Source organism: Lithobates pipiens, unplaced genomic scaffold, assembly GCF_037356315.1.
Source record: "Lithobates pipiens isolate NorthernLeopardFrog02 unplaced genomic scaffold, aLitPip1_a1.2 Scaffold_160, whole genome shotgun sequence".
NCBI lineage: Eukaryota > Metazoa > Chordata > Amphibia > Anura > Ranidae > Lithobates > Lithobates pipiens.
This window is the reverse complement of record NW_027507749.1, coordinates 2945003-2954515: the sequence shown is the minus strand read 5'-3', so window position 1 is coordinate 2954515 and position 9513 is coordinate 2945003.

Genomic DNA, 9513 nt, shown 5'->3' with positions numbered 1-9513 from the left:
GTCAACAATAAAATCCATAGAGATCTCTCTCCAAGGGCGTTCGGGAACAGGTAAGGACCTCAAAAGTCCCCAGGCCTTGGTGTTTGCCCCCTTGTTACGCTGGCAAGTGATACAGGATTGGACATAGTTCTTGCAGTCCCTTCTCCAACCCGGCCACCAGTACGAACGACTGATTAGATCGGCAGTCTTCTGGATCCCAAAATGTCCTGCCATCTTGTGGTCATGGAAGGTTTGCAAAATCTGAGGTCTTACTGAAGGAGGAATGAATACCTTGTTGTGTGCCCATAGCAAACAGTGTTTCCTTTCCAGGGAGGATGCTGTAGTTTTGGAGAGTTGGTTAGTGGCTTGTTTGATGGCAGTTTCTAGATCGGGCTGGATAATTTGGAGGAAGTTGTGTGGAGACAGAATAGTTGTGGGTTTAGGTGGTTCTTCGGCTTCTGGAAACATTCGGGAGAGTGCGTCTGCTTTCCCATTCTTGGAACCGGGACGGAAGGTGATATGGAAATTGCACCTGGAGAAAAAGAGAGCCCAGCGTGCTAGTCGGGGTCGGAGGCGTTTAGCAGCTCTGAGGTACTCCAGGTTCCTGTGATCTGTAAAGATCATGATGGGTTGAGACGCACCCTCCAGCAGGTACCTCCATTCTTCCAGTGCAAACTTTATAGCAAGAAGTTCTCGATCTCCGACATCATAATTCCTCTACGGAGGACTGAGTTTCCGAGAGGCGAAGGCAACTGGATGAAGGAGAGCCTTCGGCCCACTTCTTTGGGAGAGGATAGCACCTAATGCGAATTCAGAGGCGTCCACCTCCAACACATAGGGAAGGCTTGGATCTGGATGTAGGAGGATAGGAGCATATATAAAGAGTCTCTTTAATTCATCGAAGGCTTCCTGTGCTTGTGGAGACCATCGAAATTTGACCTGCTGGCGGGTTAGTTGGGTGATGGGGGAAATAATCGTGGAGAAGCCCTGGATGAACCTGCGAAAGAAATTGGCAAAGCCAACGAATCGCTGTACAGACCTTTTGTCTGAAGGTGCCGGCCATTCTTGAATGGCTTTGATCTTCTTGGATCCATTGAGATTCCTCCTGTGGAGATGATAAATCCAAGGAACTGGATGGTGTCTCTCTCAAATTCACACTTTTCTCCCTTTAGGTAGAGCCCATGTTCTCTGAGGACAAGGAGGACCTTCCTGACGTGAGTACGGTGCAGTTCTAAGGAATTGGAAAAAATCAGAATATCGTCAAGATATACTATCACGAAGTTGTCTAGATACTCACGGAATATATTGTTGACCAGATGCTGGAATGTGGCCGGGGCATTGCAGAGCCCGAAGGGCATCACTAGATATTCAAAATGCCCGAATCTAGACCTGAAGCCGTCTTCCACTCATCCCCATCACGGATTCGGACTAAGTTATATGCTCCCCGAAGATCTAGTTTAGTAAATATCTTGGCAGTTCTTAGGCGTTGAAAAAGTTCAGGGATGAGTGGAAGCGGGTACCTGTTCTTAATGGTAATTTTATTAAGTTCCCTGTAGTCCACGCAAGGCCTGAGAGAACCGTCCTTTTTTTCGACAAAAAAGATGACTGCACCAGCTGGAGAAGAGGATGGTCGGATGAATCCCTTTTCCAGGTTTTCATCTATGTAAGAGCGTAGGGCTTCTAGTTCAGTCTCTGATAATGGAAAGATCCGACCAAACGGAATTTCGGAACCGGGTAGCAAGTCTATCGGGCAATCATAGGGCCGATGGGGTGGCAGAGTATCAGCCTTCTTCTTGTCAAAGATGTCCAAAAAATTATGATAGGCTGAAGGGACATGTTGTAGGTTATCAGGAATGGTCTGTATGGTTAGGCAGGAGGTGGACTTGTAGGAGGTCGGCAGGTGACAGTGCTGTGAACAGTAGGCAGATGAAAAGAGTACTTCTTTCTTGTTCCAGTTGATCTGTGGGTCGTGGGCTTGTAACCAAGGGAAACCCAGAATGATTGGGAACATAGGAGAGTGGATAACGTCAAAGCGAAGAAATTCGCAGTGACCAGAGTCTGTGGATGTCAAGATTGGTACTGTTTCCTGGGTCACAGGACCGGAGCAGGGTAGGGAGCCATCGGCCAGATGAATCTGAAGGTGTTGTTTTTTGGAGCAGAGGGGAACGTGCAGGCTCCGAGCTAGGGTTATGTCCATAAAGCAACTGCAGGCCCCGGAGTCAATGATGGCTCCCAGCCGAACCTCCTCTTCCGCCACCTGTAATGAAACCGGGAGGACAAGGTGAGACCGGGTGGAAACCGCAATCTGGGAATTCACAGCAACACGAGGTTGGCACTTACTGGGTCTCACAGGGCAGCTGCGTAGGAAATGGCCCGCTTCACCACAATATAGACAAAGGTTGGCTTGACGCCGACGGAGTCTCTCGTTAGGGGTGAGTGGAGCCCGGACCAAGCCCAGCTGCATGGGTTCGCCATCAGTAGAGGAGGTGGGAGCTGGAACAGGTGCGGGTACCGGGGGTACCCGGGGTAGCATCCAGATGGGTCTAGGTGACTGGAGGCTCCCGTAGACGTCGATCAAGTTTGGTAGCCAACTGGACCAGATCTTCCAGGGATGTAGGGGTGTCTACTCTGGCTAGTTCATCTTTTAAGTTCATCTTTTAAGGTCTCAGACAGGCCCAGACGGAACTGATACTTAAGGGCAGCCTCATTCCAGTTAGTGTCCCCAGACCATTTCTGAAATTCCACAATGTAGTCCTCTACTGGTCTCTTTCCCTGGGTAAGGGAATGCAGGATTGCTTCAGCCGTAGCGGTGCCATAGCTTCAAAAAATAGTTGTGACATAGCTTCAAAAAAAGTCTCTACTGAATCAAGAAGGGGGCTCTTCTGTTCTAGGAGGTTATGGGCCCAGGACTGTGGCTCATCGGGTAGCAGGGAAATGATGAAACCCACCTTTACCGACTCAGAATGGAAGGTCCTGGGCTGCAAGGCCAAATACAGGAGGCATGCGTTTTTAAATGACCTAAACTTCTTCCGGCTGCCCGAAAAACGCTCAGGAGTAGGGACCCTGGGTTCCGGAAGGGTCATGACTACCGCAGGTGTAGCATCGCCTTGGGCTTGCGAAGCAGAAGGTCTGCTGGATGAAGAATCTGGTAGACTGGGAGCGACTGCCAAGTGCTGAAGGCGACCCTCAATCTGGAAGTAGCCATCTTGGAGTCGCTGTACGGCCTGGGTGAGGGCTGCAACCTGCTGGCAGAGAGCCTCTAAAGGTGAGCCAGCCCTGTCGGCTTCTGACATGGCTGGTTTGTACTGTCAGGTACTCACCAAAGCTGAAGTGCTGAGAGCGGCTTCCCTTGCAGCTGGGTGCACAGTACCCCTGAGGATGGAACAGTGGGTACAGGGCACAGAGAGGCACGGGTTACCAGCAGGTGACTGGAATGCAGCAGGTCTACTGAAGGAAGAGATGCCCGTGCAGAAGATCTTGGAACTGGTAGAGGTAAACGCCTGCCAGGGGTTCCAACACCTGGAGTAAAGGCCGAGGGTCAAACACAGGTACAGTCCGTGAGACAAAGGATATTCCGGAGGCAGGCCGAGGGTCAAGCACAGGTATCAGTCCGTGAGATAAAGGATATTCCAGAAGCAGGCCGAGGGTCAAGCACAGGTATCAGTCCGTGAGATAAAGGATATTCCAGAGGCAAGCCGAGGGTCAAGCACAGGTATTAGTCCGTGAGCCAGCAAGGCTAAGTGCAGAAAGTCAGTTTTAACAAGCCAGGGGTCAGATCAGGAGAGAAGCAAAGTGGTCTTCAAACAAGCCTACTGTGGGTGTGGACTGGGGGATCCTGGGGGTCGCGACCTGGAGCCAGTTGCAGCCAAGTCCATCCTCACCACTAGAGGTGCTGGTGAACACCTGCTGGCTCTTAGACTCCGCGCTCCAGGGAATCTTACGCTCTAACCCCAGTGGGATCTGTCTCCCATCTGCAGCAGTCAGCCGTAGGGTCCACAACCTTGCGGTGCACTCCTGATCCCTACATCTGTCACCTCGCCTCAAGGTGACCTGACAGTTTGATCAGCCATGGACCCGGCTGATGTGCCGATTCCTGCAGATGATCCATTGCAGAGCTTAGTTCGCAGACTTGAGACCCAAGAATCGCATCAGACCCAGGTTATGCGATTCCTTCAGGATTTGGCATCCCGTGTTGAACAGGTTCAGGTCTCATTAGGACCCCCGGTTCAACAACCTCAACCGCTATCTGCCGCTGCACCTATCGCATCAGTCGCAGCCACACATTCATTACAACTACCAGCTCCGGCCCGTTTCTCTGGGGACTCCAAGGCTTGCAGGGGGTTTCTTAGCCAGTGCACAATTCATTTTGAACTTCAGCCCCAAAACTTCCTTTCCGATTGGGCAAAAGTAGCATATATTATATCCCTCCTGTCCGGCGAGGCACTAGCTTGGGCTGTCCCTCTGTGGGAACTGAATGATGCAGTGGTTTCTACCCTGTCTGATTTCTTGAAACTTTTTCGGAATATCTTCGAGGAACCGGGTCGCATCTCCTCAGCGGCTAGCGCTCTTTTACGTCTTTGTCAAGAGTCCGCTTCTGTGGGACAGTATGCTCTTCAGTTCCGTATCCTCACAGCTGAATTGAGCTGGAATAATGAGGCCCTAGTTGCAACCTTTTTACATGGCCTCTCTGATAGAGTGAAGGATGAATTAGCAGGAAGATCCCTTCCTGCTGATCTGGACAGTGTCATCACCTTGTGTAACCAGATCGATATTCGTTTTTAGGAGAGGGCCTTGGAAAAGAGATGCCAGCACTCCCTGTTCTTTAGACAGCCTGAGCTCTCAGTCCCTTCTCTTCGATCCGAGGAGCACCCCCTGCCTGCTGAGGAACCTATGCAGTTGGGCCGGACAAGGTTATCTCCCGAAGAACGCGCTAGGCGCAGAACTCTGGGCCTATGCCTCTATTGTGGGGCCAAAGGTCATTTCCGTGACACTTATTCTCTTCATCTGGAAAAACGCTCAGGGCTAATACATCTGGAAGGTGGAGTATTAGACCCTGAAATATCACCTTCACCTTCTCGTCTTCTCCTTTCTGTGTTGCTTCATGTCGGTGCTTCCTCTCGTTCGGTCTCAGCACATCTGGATTCCGGAGCCGCTGCCAATTTCATGGATTGGCAAACTGCATCCTCCATGAGACTTACCCTTTTGCCCCTTACAACGCCATTGGTGGTCTTGGCGATTGATGGCACTGTTCTCCCAGGGGGCCCTATCCGCTTTCAGACTCTTCCTGTTAAGATGTCAGTAGGGAAACTAGATCAGGAGTGGATATCCTTCCTTGTCTTACCTAAGACTTCATCTCCTATCATATTAGGTCTTCCTTGGTTACGGCTCCATTCTCCACACGTTGACTGGTCTGCTGGACAGATCCTGGCTTGGGGTTCCTCTTGTTCCTCTTCCTGCCTACTCAAGGGTACCCCAAAGGAGAAACTTCCTGTTACCACCATCCCAGTATCTTCTGCTCTTCCCGCTGTATATAGCAATCTCTGGGATGTGTCCTGCAATAGTCGGACTGATGCGCTCTCTGGGTCGTGTTTTACTCTGGATGAGGGACCCACCTATGGACCTGAGTCGATCATTCATTCCAGTTCGCATAACCATTTAGCTTTGTCTGTCCCTAATCTCCCTTGGACGCACAGCCAGGCTAACTTGTCTGCCAGTTCCACAGTTGCTATGCCCTGTGATGCAATCGAGATGGTCGCTACACCTGAAAATACTATTCAGTCGACCTCTGGACCAGTTATGCCAGTCCAGCCCATGCCCAATGAGCTTCCTGCCTCTTGTTCAGCACCTTCGGTGACCTGGTCTCACCCTACTGCTACTATGTCCGTTCAAACCCGTTTAAGAGGCTCAATCCATCCCTTGGATAGAATACCTCATTCGGCCAGGTGGGGTTTTCAATCTTTTTCTCAGGGTTCTCTGCATTCTGTTTGTGTTGCAGCTATCCAGCTTGACTCTTGTGACATGTCACTTTCTAACCAACCTGACCTCTGGGATCCACTGACCTCTGCCCAGTCTGGTGGTCCTGTTATGGATGCCCAGCTCATCTTTAAGGGTGTGGGGGACCCTGCTCAGACTCCTGATCTTCTCATGCCCTTACCCATTCCTAAAAAGCCTTTAGTCCTCAAGTCCTCTCATCCTCTTCCTACCTCGGTTCCAGTCTCTGAGGATAATCTAAAATATGAGAATAGTAAAGTTTTGGATTCCCGGCTCCGTAAAGGCATTCTTCAGTATCTCATACATTGGAAAGGGTTTGGCCCTGAGGAGGGTCACTGCATCTGAGGTCTTTGCTCCTAGTCTGTTGAGGAGGTTCCATCTGGAGTTTCCCTTTAAGCCTGGACCCAGGCGGGGGAGGGGGAGGCCTCGTAAGAGGGAGGGTACTGTCATGGTTATGCAATAGATTTGGTCTGCTTACCTGTTTCCATGTGTTTATCTCTAGAGACCAGCCGACCCTCACCTGACTGCTTTTGTAATCCATCCTCTGGCATGACTCCACCCTAGCTCCTATCAGAGAACTCTATATTAACCTGTGCACTGCAGGCCAATGCGGCTAATCAACCTTTGTGTGTTAGCTTCCTGTTACCTGCCGTGTGCTCTTCTGTTGTTTTCCATTACCGACTTTGGCGTGTCCTTGACAATCCCTGTTTGCCTGTGATCCTGACCTTTTGGCGTGTCCCTGACTATTCCTGTCTGCTTGTGGCCCCGACCTTGGCTTTGTCCCTCACTTTCCCTATTCTCTTGTTGCCTACTGTGGGTGTGGGCTGGGGGACCCTGGGGGTCGCGACCTGGAGCCAGTTGCAGCCAAGTCCATCCTCACCACTAGAGGCGCTGGTGAACACCTGCTGGCTCTTAGACTCCGCACCCCAGGGAATCTTACACTCTAACCCCAGTGGGATCTGTCTCCCGTCTGCAGCAGTCAGCCGTAGGGTCCACAACCTTGCGGTGCACTCCTGATCCCTACGGTGTGCATCTGTCACCTTGCCTCAAGGTGACCTGACAGTGCTAGGCTCAGCAAAATGTACAACATTAAGAACACGTCTAGTGGCATCAGATGTTTGTCTGTCAGGAACAAATCCCACCTGGTCAGGCTGTATTAATGAAGGTAAAACTTTTTGCAGCCTTGGCACTAACATTTTTGCATACAGTTTAACATCTGCGTTTAGAAGGGAGAGTGGTCGGAAATTTGCTGGACAGTCAGCGGTATTCCCTGGCTTGGGAATGGTAACAATGTGGGCTCTTAAGATCTCGAGTGAGAATTTTGTTAGTTGAATAACTGAGCTAAGTAAGGGCTTAGGAGGGAGGAGAAGGTATGGCAATATTCATTAATGAACCCATAAGGGCCAGGACATTTCCCGCAGGGCATTGATTGAATTACTTTCTGAATCTCTAAAGCCGAGAAAGGACGATTAAGCTCATCTAAGAAGGTGAGTTGAAGTTTGGGTAACTGAAGGGTCTTCCTTTAGGTTGTAGAGAGACCCATAGTAATCAGCGAATGCATCCGCTATGAGTTGGGGGTTGGACAATTTTCATTAAGTGTTTGGGTGAAAGAGGTAGGGGAGCTTAGCTTTAATTCTTTGGGATTTCACACAGGGGACCAAAAATTTCCCTGCTTTATAAAATTGTAGTTTACGTTGGCAGAGCATGTGCTTAAGCTTCTCTTGTAAGAGGGAGCAAGGCTCTAAACTGAGTTTGGCCAGGGTAGTTGCATTACTGAGTATCAGGTTAGATTTGTTAGGCATTATGGGTTTTGTATATTATTTAATAAGTTTTGTAGTTTTATGGTGTAGGCTCTTTTAGATCGGGCACCTAATTGGATTAATATTCCACGGGCATATTCTTTGTGTGCATTCCCTAGGGAGAAAATATTAGTGTCAGGAGTGTTGTTAACAAGGAATTAATTATGGAGATGTTGAGTGAGCACAGCGTTTGTCTCTTTTTCTTTGATTATTTTATTATTCCATCACCACAACAAGGTAGGACGTTGGGAATCTGATTCTGAGATTGTGATCAATATAGGCATATAATCAAAGGAGGTGAACAGCGCTGATCAGCAGACATGATCAATATAGGCGCATGGTCAGACCATGTGATATCAGCAATTTCGGAAGAAGATATCCATTGTAAAAGCCATTTGTCCACTAGACATAGATCAATACATGAATAGGAATTGAACCTGGGGGAGTGATAGGGGAGAGGAGCGATGCTTTCTTTTGGATGTGGAGTCTAAAAGGGGATCAAGTTCAACCACTGAGTTCATATCACCACATACAATCAAATTACCCTGTCTGTGTTTAGCAATGCATTTAAAAAGTTTGCGAAAAATAAGTTACCTTAATTTGAGTTGGGAGTATAGATTCCCACAATCGTGTAGTGCTTATCGTTTATTGTACACACTAGAATGATATATCTACCATTTTTGTCTATAATAGAGGAGTGAAGTTTTAAGTTTACAGAATTCTTTAGCAATAAGCCCTTGTACACACGGTCGGACATTCTGACAACCAAATCCATTGGATTTTGTCCGACGGATTCTGTCCGCAAATTTTGTCCAAAAGAGTTGCATACACACGGTCGGACAAAGTTGTCAGAAAATCCGATTGTACATAACGTGATGACGTTATTTCGTTACGACGGGACTACGTTCAGGCTAGTAGCCAATAGCTTTGGTCTAGGAATTTGATCTGAGCATGCGTTAGAAAACTTGGTCCATCGGATACTCCGATGGAAACAGTCCGATGGAGACCACACACAGTCGGATTATCCGACAAAACGGTCTGATAGGACACATTCCGTCGGAATCTCCGACCGTGTGTACAAGGGCTAAGAACTCTTTTTTGGTGGAGAATTCAGCAGAAAACGAAAATGGGAAATTCTCTGTTTTGGTACTTTGGAGCTGCAGATCTTTTGAAATGTGTCTCTTGGATGATAATTATGTCGGCTTTGGAGTTCGTGCCGTTGATGGATAGTAGTTTAACGGACATTGGGGTGGTATAGATGGTTGGTATCAACATTATTCTTCCAGATCTTGAACAGTGTGGACTCGATATGTGGAAACCAGTAAGAGTCTGTAACAAAAATGCCTTGGGGTGGTTTAACATGCTAACATTAGAGCAGTGATGGTAGAAGCTAATAGCCTCGCAGTGCCTTGGTGGAAGTAAAATGAGAGTAAGTTATAAATGCAGATGGCGTGGAACGGTAACCATGAGAATAGTGTTAGACCTTGTACACACGGTCGGAGATTCCGACGGAATGTGTCCGATCGGACCATTTTGTCGGATATTTTCCGTCTGTGTGGTCTCCATCGGACTGTTTCCTTCGGAGTATCCGACGGACCAACTTTTCCAACTTGTTGGTAAAATTTTCCGACAAAATGCTCCGATTAGACATACTCTGATCATGTGTAGAGAATTCCGATCGGACAAAGTGCCACGCATGCTCAGATCAAATTCCTACATCAAAGCTATTGGCTACTAGCCTGAT